Source organism: Simochromis diagramma, unplaced genomic scaffold (assembly GCF_900408965.1).
Source record: "Simochromis diagramma unplaced genomic scaffold, fSimDia1.1 OVJJ01000753.1, whole genome shotgun sequence".
NCBI lineage: Eukaryota > Metazoa > Chordata > Actinopteri > Cichliformes > Cichlidae > Simochromis > Simochromis diagramma.
In genome coordinates, this window is record NW_024387523.1 from 15,725,575 (window position 1) to 15,740,071 (window position 14,497).

The window sequence follows — 14,497 nt, forward strand, 5'->3', positions numbered from 1 at the left end:
GGGAACAGCCTTGTTGTGGTCCGCAAGGGGATAAAATAAATAGTAGGAGAGATTGCAGTCAATTGTGCTTCCAGACACTGCACTCAGTGGTGGGTTACGTAGAATAGGAATGGGTTGGGGGAAAATGTGGAGGAATAACCACCAGGACCACCTTTCAGATGGACAATATATCTTGCCATATGCCTTTACCAACATGCACAATACCCTAACAATGCCTCAAGACTTCTTGTATGTGTATGTGTAGAATCACCAAGGAGATGATTTTATGCTGTGATATTTTTCTTAGCTCCCCAACTGGCATGATTCTAGAAATATTTCATCATTCATGTAGTTTAAGCAGCAGACAAAACCTACCTGGCCTGAAAATGACCAGGCCTGCTGACTTATGCTTTGGAGTCAAGAGATACCTAATATTGTTTAACAACTGTATAAAGGCAAAGAGCCTAAGAAATGGAACTGCAAAGTGGGGTTACTCAGTCATTGAAAATATAATGAAAAATCCAAATTAAATATAGTTTAAAAAAATGATTTATCTGAGGCACTATAGGTCAATTACTATTTAATTTCAAGCTCTATGTGCCTGTTCAGACAGACATGGAAAAAAAAATGGAGTAACTTTTGTTTAGAAGTTTCCAGCTCCAGCTGCACTCTGACAGATCACTATTTTTCTGAATTTGTTTTGCATTTTGTTGCCAAGTGCAGAGCACACAGCACACAGGTGGTGGACAGTGTGAGGAACGAACAGGTGGGAGGTTCAAATGAGGCAGTGCAAAACTTGTATTAATCTACAAGTTTCTGCTGAGAAGACAAGTTGTAGAGTCGGCTATAAGATAATCAAGGACATGGCCTTGGTAATTGTCATGCATAAAAGAATTGAAGAAAAATGGATATAAAACCTAAGCAGTTGACAGGTGGGGTTTTTTCCACTTAGTTAAAATGTTTAGTGCTTGCTGTGTGATAAGAGAAGGACTAGTGCAGACCCAGTCCCTTGAATCATCAGCTGTTCCATGAATTTCCTGCAAAGACCTGCAAATAACCAGTGACAAGGGCACCAGAGCAAATTGCTTGTATTTGAACTGCCAGGCAGGGTATCATTTGGTAAGAAAAAGAAATGGTCGCTATGTAAGAAATGTTCAAAATACTTATCTTGTACAGTGTCTCTGAAGCACCCTCTGTGTTCACTCTGGCCATGATGAAGGTTAGAATACTTTCCTTTATCTCCAGACAGCAGGACCCAGTAAAAAACAGCTCATGCAGACAATTGTATCGGTAACAGTGGGGTCATCAGACTTTTCAAAGCCAATTTGAAACGAAATATATAATATAAATATATGAGTGCACACTGTTGGGTTGTAGGGATATTAGAAGTTTTTCTTCTATTTGGATACAACTATGAAGCCAGTGAATCCTACAATAACGAGATCTGGGGGCTGTAATACAGTATGTTAATGCGGATATGTTGTACTATTTGTACCCTTGAAAGGCAGATTCACTCCAAATGAATTGTTCTAAATGATCACATTTATCTTATGACTAGACATGTCAACAAAATACCAAATGAGTGAATATACAGAAGTGTGCAAAAACCTTAGGCCAACTCTTATTTCAGTACATGGGAAATAGGTCATTCACTGATACGAGAAAACTGTCATGAAATACAGTATGTAAGTGTTTACAAATTTCTGATGAGCTTGAACACCAACATATATATGACCACGTTTTACAACACAGCCTGATCTTTCATTCTCTAAGTAGTCTTCAATAATAGTTCTTCAGGCTTCTTGGAGGATGTTCAAAGCCCTTGTTTGAATGTCGGCTGACTTTTGTTGTTGTTTCTGTCAAAATGATCCCACACTGCTTCAAGAATGTTCAGGTGCAGGCTCAGCAGGAGACTGATAGTGTTCCATTGTGTGTTTTTCTATCATGCATTGGCAGTGTTTGGGATCATTCTCAATAAAAGGAAGGTGTTGCCAATCAGACGCGATCCAGATGATATTGCATGGTGGCTCTGTATGTGATGGTATTTTTCTGTATTCATGATTCTGTCAGATCCCCAACTCCACTGGATGAAATACAGCCCTAAACCATGACAGAGCCTCTACTACATTTTACACATGGCTGTAGACACACACTGTTGTGTCTCTCTCCTGTCTTTCTCTGTACTTATTGATAACAATTTGAACCAGAAATTTCTGATTTGGACTCATCAACCTGTCTGACCTATTGATACTGATTTTCAGGCATATTATGTCTTACTGTTTCTATTTGTTAAGCACAGCTTCTTAACAGCCACTTTTCCACATTCAGAACATTTGGATAAGACCACTTTAAAAAATTTGAAAAGTCTGGCTTCTTAGAATGAATATATATATATATATATATATATATATATATATATATATATATATATAATGGATGTGTGGCTCCACTTTTGCACAGTACCTATTTTGGAAGAATGGTGTTATGTCCCTGTGCTTTGAAGATCTCATTAACGTCTTTCAGGCTGCACTGAAGCTATTCACAGTGGCTCAACCGTTTACTAAGACACATTCGTTTGGATTGTTCTGAGATGTTTATGTATTGTAATCTCTGAATAAAGTTCTTAAATCATTATTCATGGAGAAATTCTTCTCAGTATTAAATCATGCTCCTGCATGTTCTGTAGTATCAACCCCCTGATATCAAATGTAATTACACATTTCCTGTTGCACTTTTTTGTGTACGTCTGTCTACCGCTTCCTTTCATTTTGTCCTTTCAGTGGGCTGAGGAGTTGTAGAACACACTCCCCCACAGCTGCTTCAGGTGGAACATCAATCTGTGGCCACCTGATAATTCTATCAACAACAGCAGACTAATTACTTAGACCAACTGTGCAAAAATTACAGTTTAAATATTTAAATATAAATCGGATATCTAAAATGATCAGGAAAATGTGTTTTAATTAGCAGCAAAATGTGTTGTTTGGCATTTGTTATTAAAACCAAAATCATTAACGCAGTGTGTATTTATTTATGTGACTCTTACACAACCTGCCGTTTTATTTTGCATGAAAAACTTCATGTCTTAATCCAGTAGCCATCTGAAGGCAAGAAAACACATATGTTCCAAAATCTGCAGTGGCAGATTTGAGAAGTTTGTGTACCATGGACAAACAATGCCGGGTGGTATTAAAAAAGAATCACACATGTACACTGGACTTTAGTATTTTTGAGCCCAGACCAGTTTCTAGGCAACCAAGTGTGGACAGGCTGATTTTGGTACCTTCAGACTTCTGATGATAAGCTAACCAGCTGCTGGCTCCACAGTCAAATCTAACGAGGGGTATCAACCTCCTCATCTGCCATGATTAAGCCTTCTTCTAAACAATTTCAAAATAAACCCTAAAGGTTAATTTGGTTTTGTAGAAAGAAATGTAAAAGTTATAGTGCCTTGCATTGAAGCATATGAGGCTAGGAAAGTTCTGCTTATGTTTGAATGCAGCACTAATTTGTCTATTTTCATGCAGCATTGCATGAATTTACCACACTATCAGTCTGAGCTTTGAATGCATTACAGAGCAACAGCTATACATCATAAATAAAACAAAGTCTTATAGAAGCAGTGACTGGTAATACACTTAACAGGACAATGTACACGAAACCATCTATCAATGATAAAAATCACCGTTCCTAGTTTCCTGCAAAAGAAGCTAACAACAATAAAACAACCGCAATGAAACTACTGAACTGTGACCCTTTAATATTTATATCGTGTCCATGTCCCATTCCTCCAGCCTGACCATTCTTCCAGAATTGACTGGATGAAAAGGCGTGTCCAATCAGCTTGTGGCATAATCATTCCAGAGCTCCATGAAAAATGGATTGTGGGTTTACGGACAGAGAAGTGTAGGAATGGTAGAGGTGTGTGGTAGAGGATAATATGTGTGTGTGTGCATGTTTGCGTGTGCGTGTGTGGAAGGAATAAATAGTACTGCACACAGGTTGGGTTCCCTGGACAACAGCAATCAATAAAGCATTAAAACGATCACAGAAAGGGGAACAAGATGTTGCAGCCATCTGGAACTGGTTATGGTATTAATTCATTTGGGAAGGCTCGCTCTCCACATACATCATCTACAAACAGCAGATTCAATAGAGCAACATGGAAGTCTCAAGCCCCCACTGCAGTGGAAATGGCACAAATGATATTGTTGCTGTATTTCCTTTGGAGAGCTCCTTTCTTTGTCAGTTAATATTATAGCCTGCAGAAGAAAAACACTCGAGCTAGCAGAAGCCACATATATATTTATTTAACAGCATGCCTTTTATTCTTCAAATTTTACATTTATAGTGTTAGAATTTTGCTTTTGTTTTCAATGTGTAGTTAAGGTCAGTACTGTGTAACTTCCATCAATAAAAAAAAAAACAACTTTTCAAATTCTAAAGTATCTAACTCGGGGTTTCATGCTGTGCAGTCACAATAGAGGTATACATGTGACTGAATAAACTTCTACACAGTGATTCCTGGAGGTCGTAAGGGCTATACAATCTGAATGTTTTCAATACAGTAAAATATATAAAGGTAAACGCTGGCTGTTTAAGACTGGAAGAGTCACGGTGTGAAGCTGCTGCTACAAACACTGAAATTTGGTAAGAAAAATGTTGCAATAGTGTAATATTTTAATTTTTCACTATGGCACATAATCTGTCAAACCCTCCCTGCATTTCCAACTACACTTTATCATGTTTAGTTTTTTTTTTTTTTTAAATCTACTGTTTTGCATCTAAACCTAATGCAAAGTTTATACTATTAACAGACTCCCCACATGCTAGCATCTACATGATCCAACATGCAGGTCCCATCTCTGTGAAAAATCCACAGCTAAATATCTCCCAATTTATAAAATCACCACAGTTTTAAAGGATATTTTTAAAATCTGCAAAACAGTACTGTGCAAAAATCTCAATCTCAAAATACTCTAGACAGAAAACACATTTTAACTGTCTGTCATAAGAGGCCTGGTTCCATGAGTTTGCAGTTTGTTTTTCCAAAGCAGCTGTAATCGTCCACTCCAGCTGATGTTGTCTCTTCTCTGTAGATCACCTGCAAATCATCAGATGCAATCAACTGCCATTCAAACGGACCAGTGCGGACATTCAGTCTTCACCAAATTATCAGGTCACTCGGTGTGGTAAACCAGCCAGTCCAGCTAGGCGTTTTCTAGTGATTGTTTCCTGTGCATTAACACATCTTCTCCTTGTCTCCAACGTTTACCCGACACCCCTTCGGATTTAGTCTCATGTGCTTCCACCCACCTCAGACGAACGCCGCTTATTTCCTGCCACCTTGGAATACCACTCACCTGTTGGCCATTGCCACTGTTATTTCATATAAATAATTGCCTGATTGAATAAAGATTTTTCAACTACCTCTTGCCTTCTTGCCTTGCCTTTTCCTGTTTTGCTGGAGTCCTAAAACTTTAGCTTGCTAAATCTGACAGTGGTACTGTGCTAGTAGCAACCTATTGCTAAAACACAGAATGTTTTCCCATTTCTTTTGTTGAATCTATGAAAAATGCCAAACATAACAGTTTGACAGGCATGAAAGAGTATTTTTGTACACAGAAGGCAATTCCTAAGGAGCTACCTAAAAAGAAACAAAAAAAATTTGGTACATCTTGGCAAGAAATGGGAAAAAATCCAGCAAAGTCCAGACAAAAGACCTGTGATATGTATCAGACTCTTTAGTTGAGCCAGCTACTGCTCACTGGTACCTCATCAGAAATGTTCTCAGTAGAAGGATGGCTGTCAAGAAACGAATCTTAAGGAAAGAAAATGGGAAGACAAGGCCGAGGTATGCTAAATTAAGCAAGTACTGTACTGAAAAAGGTCTCATTGAGTTAAAAAAAATTGTTTTCAAATTGATTGAATTGTCATCTTTAAGTATACAATAGTACAAGTGAGATGAACAAAAGAACAGTGAGTGTCTACATCTGTAAAACATGGTGGAGGCTCTGTCATGGCTTGGGGCTTCATTTCTACCAGTGGAGTTGGAGGTCTTGTCAAAATTGATTAAATGATAAACAGAAGAATACCATTTATTTGCAAGCAAGACAGTGATCACTAACACACTTCTAGTGCATAAAAGCATGTCTGGTTAGAAAAACACATCAGTCACAGACTGGACCTCGACATTATTGAAGCAGTGTGGAATGATCTTGACAGAGAGTATAACAAAAGGCAGACAACATCAAAGAAGCATTTTAAATGTCCTTGAAGAAGCCTGGAGAACTATTTCTGAAGACTGCTTAACGAAATGACAGGAAAGCTTGTCTAAGAGAGTTCAGCCTGTGTTTAAGAATAAAGGTGGTCCTCCAAAATATTGACTTTCTACCTCGTTAGAACGGTAGAAACGTATATACCATATCCTCATGTATGTCTGCACAGGTTTCAATAAATCACTGCACCTATTTCCCATTTTTTCTAGCAAAATATAACGGGATGGGGGAGGTCTCAAGACTATCACACAGTACTATTAAGGGTGCAAATGAACACATTTTAAAAAATAAATAAGATCCACAGCAGCTGTGAGGTGTTGCTGTGCACTGTATTCTCTAAGAACAAAGTGTCATTTCTTTTAGGAGCTGGTTGAATCAAAAATAGATTTTAATGAAGCTTAAAAGGGTAAAAAGCTAAAAGGAAAAAGGTGATATATCAGTGTTAGCTTTTACCTCATAAAATACCCACCCACATCCAAAAAAGAGAAACTTATTCCATACTATGTGTTTCTGGTGTCTGTAGCCAACAAGCTAAAGCGACAGGTCGTAATCGCTTTTACTGATATCAATGCAAGGCTTTGTAGAGTGGTACAGGAAGCAATAAAGGACATCTTTAAACCCCAAATGAGCCTCTGAACACCATTGTCTGCATGACAAGCCATAAGGCTGTCACAGGGGAGAGTCTGAAGAGGAGAAGAGGAGGGAGTATTTTCATTGTTATGGCTTTTACCTTTTTTTTCCTGAAAAAAAGAATCTGTTATGATCGAGGGACAATCTGTTCTGCTTTCTTTAAGCTTCCTTTACTTTCCCCTCACTCTCTCTGAGCTCCCGCATATTAATAACAATCAGTGTGCTGGTCGGTAAACAAACCAGCAGCCGCTCCTGCCTGGCTCCGGAGCACTGCATTAAGGAGCCAAGTGCACTCTGTGTTTTTTACACACTGGATGCACAAATATAATAAAGCCTCATGTAGCAGTTTCGGATGCAACAGCAGTCCATGGCCAAATGGAGGACACTGAAGATGCATCTGTCTGGGTATTGACAAAGACAGAGACAATTACCTCCATCCTAAGAATGCTTTATTTTTTTTATTTATTTATTTTTACTAAATATAACTTCAACACAAACATCTACAGGCACATGCATACCCACTCAGACACACACACCATTAAATTTTACATTCTGTGGCAGATTATATCAGCAAGCAATTTCCTGCTCTCTTGCATCATGTGGAAGAACAAAAGTGGCAGAAAATAAAAACACATATTAGACCGTACGAGAATGGGGAAATCACCGGGAAAGTCACAAACCTCCTTAATATGGTTTAGGAAGAGCACAGACTAGAGATAAGTGAGAACAAGCAAGTAATATGCTGGAGCTCCCATTGAGGATAGTGCTTACTACGCAAAAATACTGTAAAAAAACAACGACGGAGAGTTTCATCAATCCTTTATCACAGAGGGCCTGATTCTGTACCAGCAAGTTGCACTCTAAAATGAGCTTTCCTCCTGTTGTGCCCTGCGTGCATGCATTTATTTTTGTTTGGCATTTTGAGGACTAAAAAAAAAAGTGGTGAAACTGAGACAAAGTTTCACACCTTAAGGTGTTGCAGTGAGTCGGGCGCTGTACTCCTGCATTCAGGGATTACGAAAACAAAAAGAACAGAGGAGACACAGAATTAGGTGCTTGCTGTATGTAAGATATTTTATGTTTGAACCGTACCACATGTTCCAGTCTCCAATAATCCACTGTTAGTTGAGCGTGGTGATATAATCCAAACCCCCACATATGGCCCGTATATGCTGCAAAGTATTGCTCACTTTCACCATATCCTTTGTTGTACATTTACTACTTTTTTGGCTGCTTTCGCTTTCATAAAATCAGCAACTGTGTAGCTTTTTTGCAGTTCCTTGTCTCTGGATCTCTTCCTGGAAGTTATTTACAGTACCAGCCAAGCTAAAATATTATTAAACAAGCCTCTCTTGTTTTTGTTCTTTCCTCAGATTACAGATATAAATGTGAGCCCAAACCATATTGTCAGATCTAGGGCTTCATTTGCCTACAGAGACAGAGAAAAATAATAATAAGCGAGTGACAGCAATGACAAAGTAAGTCATACCTTTTTTCTAGCATAGGAAGAAAGTCAGATGATGTTGCCTAAAGCCACCAAGCAAAATCATTAAGGGAAGTCATTTCTCCATGAGGAAAAACAGCTTCAAGCTGTGAGTAACACAACAAGAGCCTTGCAGAATCCCAAAGTTAATCCGCTGCACCACCACATTTGACATACTGTTTGTCTCAGTGCCTCTTTGATCAAACATCACACAGATATGCAATGCAAGGGTAAACAGTGGACGATCACACTGTTGGGCATTCAGCCCAGAGCCACAGAGGGCTTCTAGTCATGCACAGAGACATCCAACATCTCAACGAATTGCTGTTTGTGATCGATGGTTACAGTTGCAAAACCAACTGATTCCCGTGCACAGAGAGCCAGACACTAGCTCCTCTCTCACTCTCATTTGCGTCACTTGTTCCTGCGGCGAGGATAACATATTTTCAATAACACCTGTTGTTACCTGTGAGCGTATTCCTCATTATTCTATCTACAGCTGTGGCTTCATTTTTAACTCTGTGATTTGTGACTTGAGGGAAAACGTGTTGGTTTTGAGAAATTGGCGTGCGCTCACACACAGAGGCTTGTGTATCCTCACGCATGTACACAATCCGACCCCAGCGCAGAAATTGATTTCACAAGGAGCCGGTTTGGCCCAGATGAGAACGATGGTGTTTGAGCACAGCAGGTGCGTAGCGCTGAGCGAGGACAGTCTATGTGAGAGCTGCATGGCATCGCCAAATCCTACCATATCTGAAACCTCATAGGTGCATGGCAAACCCGGAGAGCAAACACACATTGCTGTTCACCCTAACAGGCGTTTGTTAAGGCAAGGACAAAGAAAAGCAGCAGGGACACAAAAATCACTGATATGATGCGTGATTTAGTTGTTATTGTTTTTTTAATGAGAGCAAAAAGCAATACTACCTCCAAATATTTTATTCAGTCTATTATTTTTAGAATTATTCATTTTTTTAATGCTGTGTTCACGCCTGCAGTTGGAAAAAGAAAAAAATAATGAAAGGATGAAAAGAGTCCCACTCAATAACAAAAAATCTCTGATGTACATAAGCTATACTTATATGCATACAAGCAAATCATGTACACCGAAGAGATAGTAAAACAAAGAAATGAACTTAATGTATCAACTTTCACTTTATACAAGAGCTGTAGAAGAAATAAAGTAATAAAAAGGTGTGGTAAACACCACATACGCTATATGGATGAAAGTAGACTTAGTGTGCAAGAGCTGTTGTCCATGGAAACTCATGACACAAAGTTCCCGGAGTACAGTTTTTGTGCTAATGCTAATGAAAGAAAAGGTTTGGATCTCTGCAGTTATCGAGTCAGCAGAGTGTTTGGTGACTTTTACGCAATATGTGACTCAGCACTCGGTGACGATGCTCTGTGACTGTATGTGGTCTGACACTGTGTGGCTGAGTTGCTGAACACTTCCATTTTCCAAATATACCATTTACAGCTGATTAAGAAATATTTAGGAGGCAAGACGTTTGTGGCACCGTACCATAATATCATGCTTGAATTCATTGGGCACTTTTGAGTTCTTCTTTTCCTTCACAGATCTTTGTAAAGGCAGGCTGCATCGCTAGGCCTTGATATTATACACTTGTGGCAATAGGACTGAAAATCCCTTCAAAGATTAAGAGGTGTGACCCAGTTCTTCTGGCCATATCGTGTAGCTTGATAATATCACTGACCCCCCACTGTTGAGTACAACCACAGTGAAATAAAAGAGCAAAGTACACAATCACAATATACTGCTGTGAATTCTTAGTGGCTCATATTACGTAAACACATCAAATCAAGGTGAATTTTATTCATTGCTATCTGCATTTTGTATTTGTTTTGTGCTGTCTGACCTTGTCAAGAGGACCCAAAGGAGATGAAAGACCTGAGGTCCTGACGAATCTCATTCAAGTTTAACATTGGTCTTGTTCTAATGGACAATCAGCACTCTATATCTGGCTGACATTTTCCTCTGGCTTATCATCTGCTTTGTCTATGTGCCGGAGCAATGTTTGGGCCTTTGATTACGCCCTGACCTTTAGCTCAACACGTAGATAAACAACACAAAAAGCTGAAAAATAAGAGGACATGCACGATCAAAAATCTCCTGCTGAGGATCAAGAGGTATGTGTAATCAAGATTTACAAGTAATGGTTTATACTGGTCAGCAGTGCGGCAGTGGACATACTGGTAGCTTCTTGAGAGCTACAAAAACAGCTCTTGATGGATGGAGAGAAAACTTTAACAACGTGTGTCTCCATGTGTTCATTCCTTGTATGCTAGTTTGTTCAAACCCTTGCCAAGAATTGGAAGCTTCTTTTCCCATTTTTCTTTTCTCCATCCTGCCCTTGACTGTTACCACACTTCCCTGGACTAATCAAGCTTCACTTGCAAAAAGCATCCCGACTGATAATCAGAATAGTTGTGATTTAACGTTAGCATTCCTGCTTGTGTATCTTGTATTTGCAATGTTTGTATCTCTTGTATCACTTGCTGTCTAATACTTAACTTGCCTCTCTTGTGTACTACCTTCTTGTTTGTAGTGAAATGCTTCTGCTCATGGCTATAAAGGTACTCTGAGCTTGGAGATTGGGTCAACTCGTCAGAAAGCTATCCAGCTGTTCTTAGGATATTTAAAAGTGTAACAGGAGACAGAGCATTCAGCTTTCAGGTCCCTCTTCTTCGAAACCAGCTCCTAGATAGAATTTAGGAGACAGGCACCCTCTTCACTTTTAAGAGTAGGCTTAAAACTTTCCTTTTTGATATAGCTTATAGTTAGAACTTGATAAGGTGACCCTGAATCCTCCCTATGCTGCAGTATGCCTAGTCTAGTGAAGGCTTCCCATGATGTTTCTTCTTCGCTAATCTCTTTTCATTCACTTTGTGTTTATACACACAAACTCTGCATTTAATCGGTAGTTATAATTAGTCTCTGGCTCTGTTCCACAGTGTGTCTTTTGTCCTGATTCCCTCCCCTCACTCCCAACCGGACAAAGCAGATGGCTCTCCTTGAGCCTTGTTTGGCCGGAGGTTTCTTTCTGTTAAAAGGGAGTTTTTCCTTCCCACTGTCGCCAAGTGTTGCCCGTAGGGGTCGTCTGATTGTTGGGGTTTTCTCTGCAATGTTGTAGGTTCTTTATCATACAATATAAAGTGCTTCAAGGCAAATGATGTTGTAGTTTGGTGCTATTTAGATTAAAAAAAAGAAAGAATTTGAATTAAATAGATTTTCAGTGTCTGCAGTTATGTGTGTAATACATGAAATGTAATCTGGGAGAATACTTGATTTGTGGTTAAGTAGTGCCTATTTGACAATTTGTTAATTTTAAAAATGGAAAAAGTAAAAATAAATTCACAAAATTCATGTTTAGTGGTAGCGCTGATCACCACCGTGATGGCCACATGTAGAGCTGACTCAGCTTGTATTATTTTCCAAAACATCGTAAAAGTAGGACAGAGTACTGTAAAGCTTTTTCTTTCTTTACAAAATTCTGAAATTTGTGTCGCAGCTGTGGCAGAAACAAAATGGCTCTGGAAGCAGCTTGTTGACAGGAAGCCAAACAGACACGCCTGCATGCACCAGTTAGTTATTTCTAGGTTACATTTTACTTCAATTTTTTCTCATTCCACTGGAAGCTTGGGTTGGCATAGTGGCTGCTGCCTGCTGGTCATTTTCCCTTTCTCAATTTTGTTGTTGGGGTCTCTTGGCTGACTAAGTGCTCCAAATGGATTCCGCCTCCTGCCAGGCTCCCTCTTTCTTCCTCTATCTCTCCCTGTCTCTTTGTGGCTCACTCCCACCCTTCAGCCACTGCTCTCTCTCATAACATTTAAAATGTTATGAGAGAGAATAAAATTGGGCCAGTAGACAATAGATGTTGGAAGATGAGTGCGGAGTGAAGCGCATGCACTGGAGCTAATGGCCACCAAAGGACTTAGAACCACAACCCAGAGATAGGCTTTTCATTATCTAGCAGGTCAATATATAAATATAAACTTGCTTATTAGCCAAAGCGACAAACTGAAAACCATAATTAAATTATACTCCACAAACATTTCAAATTCAAGACTACTGCGTGGTCATGTCACATCTTTGGATGTGTATAAGTGCTGGAATCAACTCAACTTTTTCTTTCTGGAGTGAAAACAAAGTAATGGATGTTGGAGGAAGCAAGCTGGGAAAAAAAGGAAGAAGAAAGAGGATTTTAAAGTTAAACTGCAGGCTGATATTTTTGCCTCCTGTCTTTTTTCGTCTGTGATGGGCTGGCAGCTGCTGCCAACGCAGGCTTCCAGTTCAACAAACATCTGGGTGTCTCAGATCTACTTTGCCTGCTAAATGCGTGCAAAAAGAGAGAAGCAGAGAGGAACAAGCTGCATAATAACACTGGTCTAAAGGTGAATGATAAAAATGCGGTAGAGAGGAGAGTGAAAATAGAGGGAAAAGGAGCCGCTGCAGTGCTGCAGTACAGTTTATTGCAATATCATCAACAGTAGAATTTGAATATGTAAAATGTTTTTAAAAAGGGAAATAAACACCACTACATGCTGACTTCCCAGAAGATTCTTTAGGCAAGCATCTCAATTATATAGTTTTGTGGGGGGTTTTGTCTTTGTCTTTCTTCCCCCCCCCCCCCCAACCATAATCTCTTGATTTGGATGTCCATATGCAACTCATATAGACATGTATCGATCAGGCTTTTTATTTTTTTCCAGTGTTTTGGTCTTATCTACTGTGCAGCGTTTGGGCAAATGCCTAAATCATCCAGCACGTATTCCAGGTGGTCCACATATCTGCATGATGCTTACGTCCATAGTTGATTGGATTCCGTTATCTCGGTAATTGTTTTAATCAGCCAATCACAATTAGCCTGCAGGAAAAATGGACTGAGAGGCAGGAGGAGAGAGAGGCAAGGAGACAAGGGGGTGGAGGGGGGCATTACTAATTGTGCTTTTTTCCCCCCTTCTTCTTCTTTTTCTAGAGTGCTTTATTTTCATCCTGGTGAATGACCGAAAAAACAGGCAAACTCAATTCATTTTAACTGAGGTCAGCTTGTAACGAGCAACTGGAAGATCTATTTTTGTCACAGACAAAATGCATTATCGGCCCAGCTGTCAGTCAGGCATCTGCCATCTAATTGCGTCTTTTTTTTGACCCAACAATAAAGCCCAATGAACACGAGTGCACTCTTTGGAACATGAAGTGGCTTACATAGAAAATGCTGAATAATGTTAGACCCCAGAGAATTAACTGAATAGCCTTACAGTTCTATTTTTGCATGTAAGGAGGTCTTGCTTTTGGTTACGTGTGGCCATTTTTTCTTCTTTTTGCAAACATTTTGCTGAATAATTATTGAAAAGTTTTCATTTTGAGAAGCATATACCCAGAGTAGCTTAACAATTTTAATCACAGCGTTGATATGCAAATCATTTCACTGATTGGTGCAGTGGGAATAAGTTGCCTGTTTTGAATTGATAATGAACTCAATTTCCTCATTTCAGCACCTAAAAAATTGCGATCCCGGGGAAAGGATTATCAGTACTTCTTTAGCTCTGAGTAAGCTTGACTCCTTATCAGCTAATCGGACTACTCTAAGGGGTATTGAGGCAGTAGTAACGTTTTAGAGCATAATACTTTTAGTGCTTTCTTTTTTCTTTGTTCTTGGATGCTCTTGAAATTCACAGTGAATCTTTTGCTTTAGTTTGAAGCTTAAACATCCAATTCTCCAAAATATTACTCAGTCTAAGGCTGTAATCCATCAGTGCTGCTTGAGCAGTGCTGTTTATTTTAGGACTTTTTTAGAATCTATTGATGCTCAAAGAAGGAATTGATGCTTTTTTGTGTCTCGTGTTCAAAGGAGGATTTAATGGGCTGAGAGATGCCAAATGCTCTTAAGCAGGTCTTATTCACTGTGTATCTCAAGTATATCTCAAATGATCAAATCAGAAAGGTAGCAAAGAACATATAACAAGAGTGTATTAATGCATCACCCAAGAATTCCTAGAAAGTTCACAATGAGTAATATGGTTATTTTCATCTTTTTTTGGTGTTTGCATAATCATTGTTAAGTGTTTGTTCATGTGAAATGATTATAGATTAAGTTTA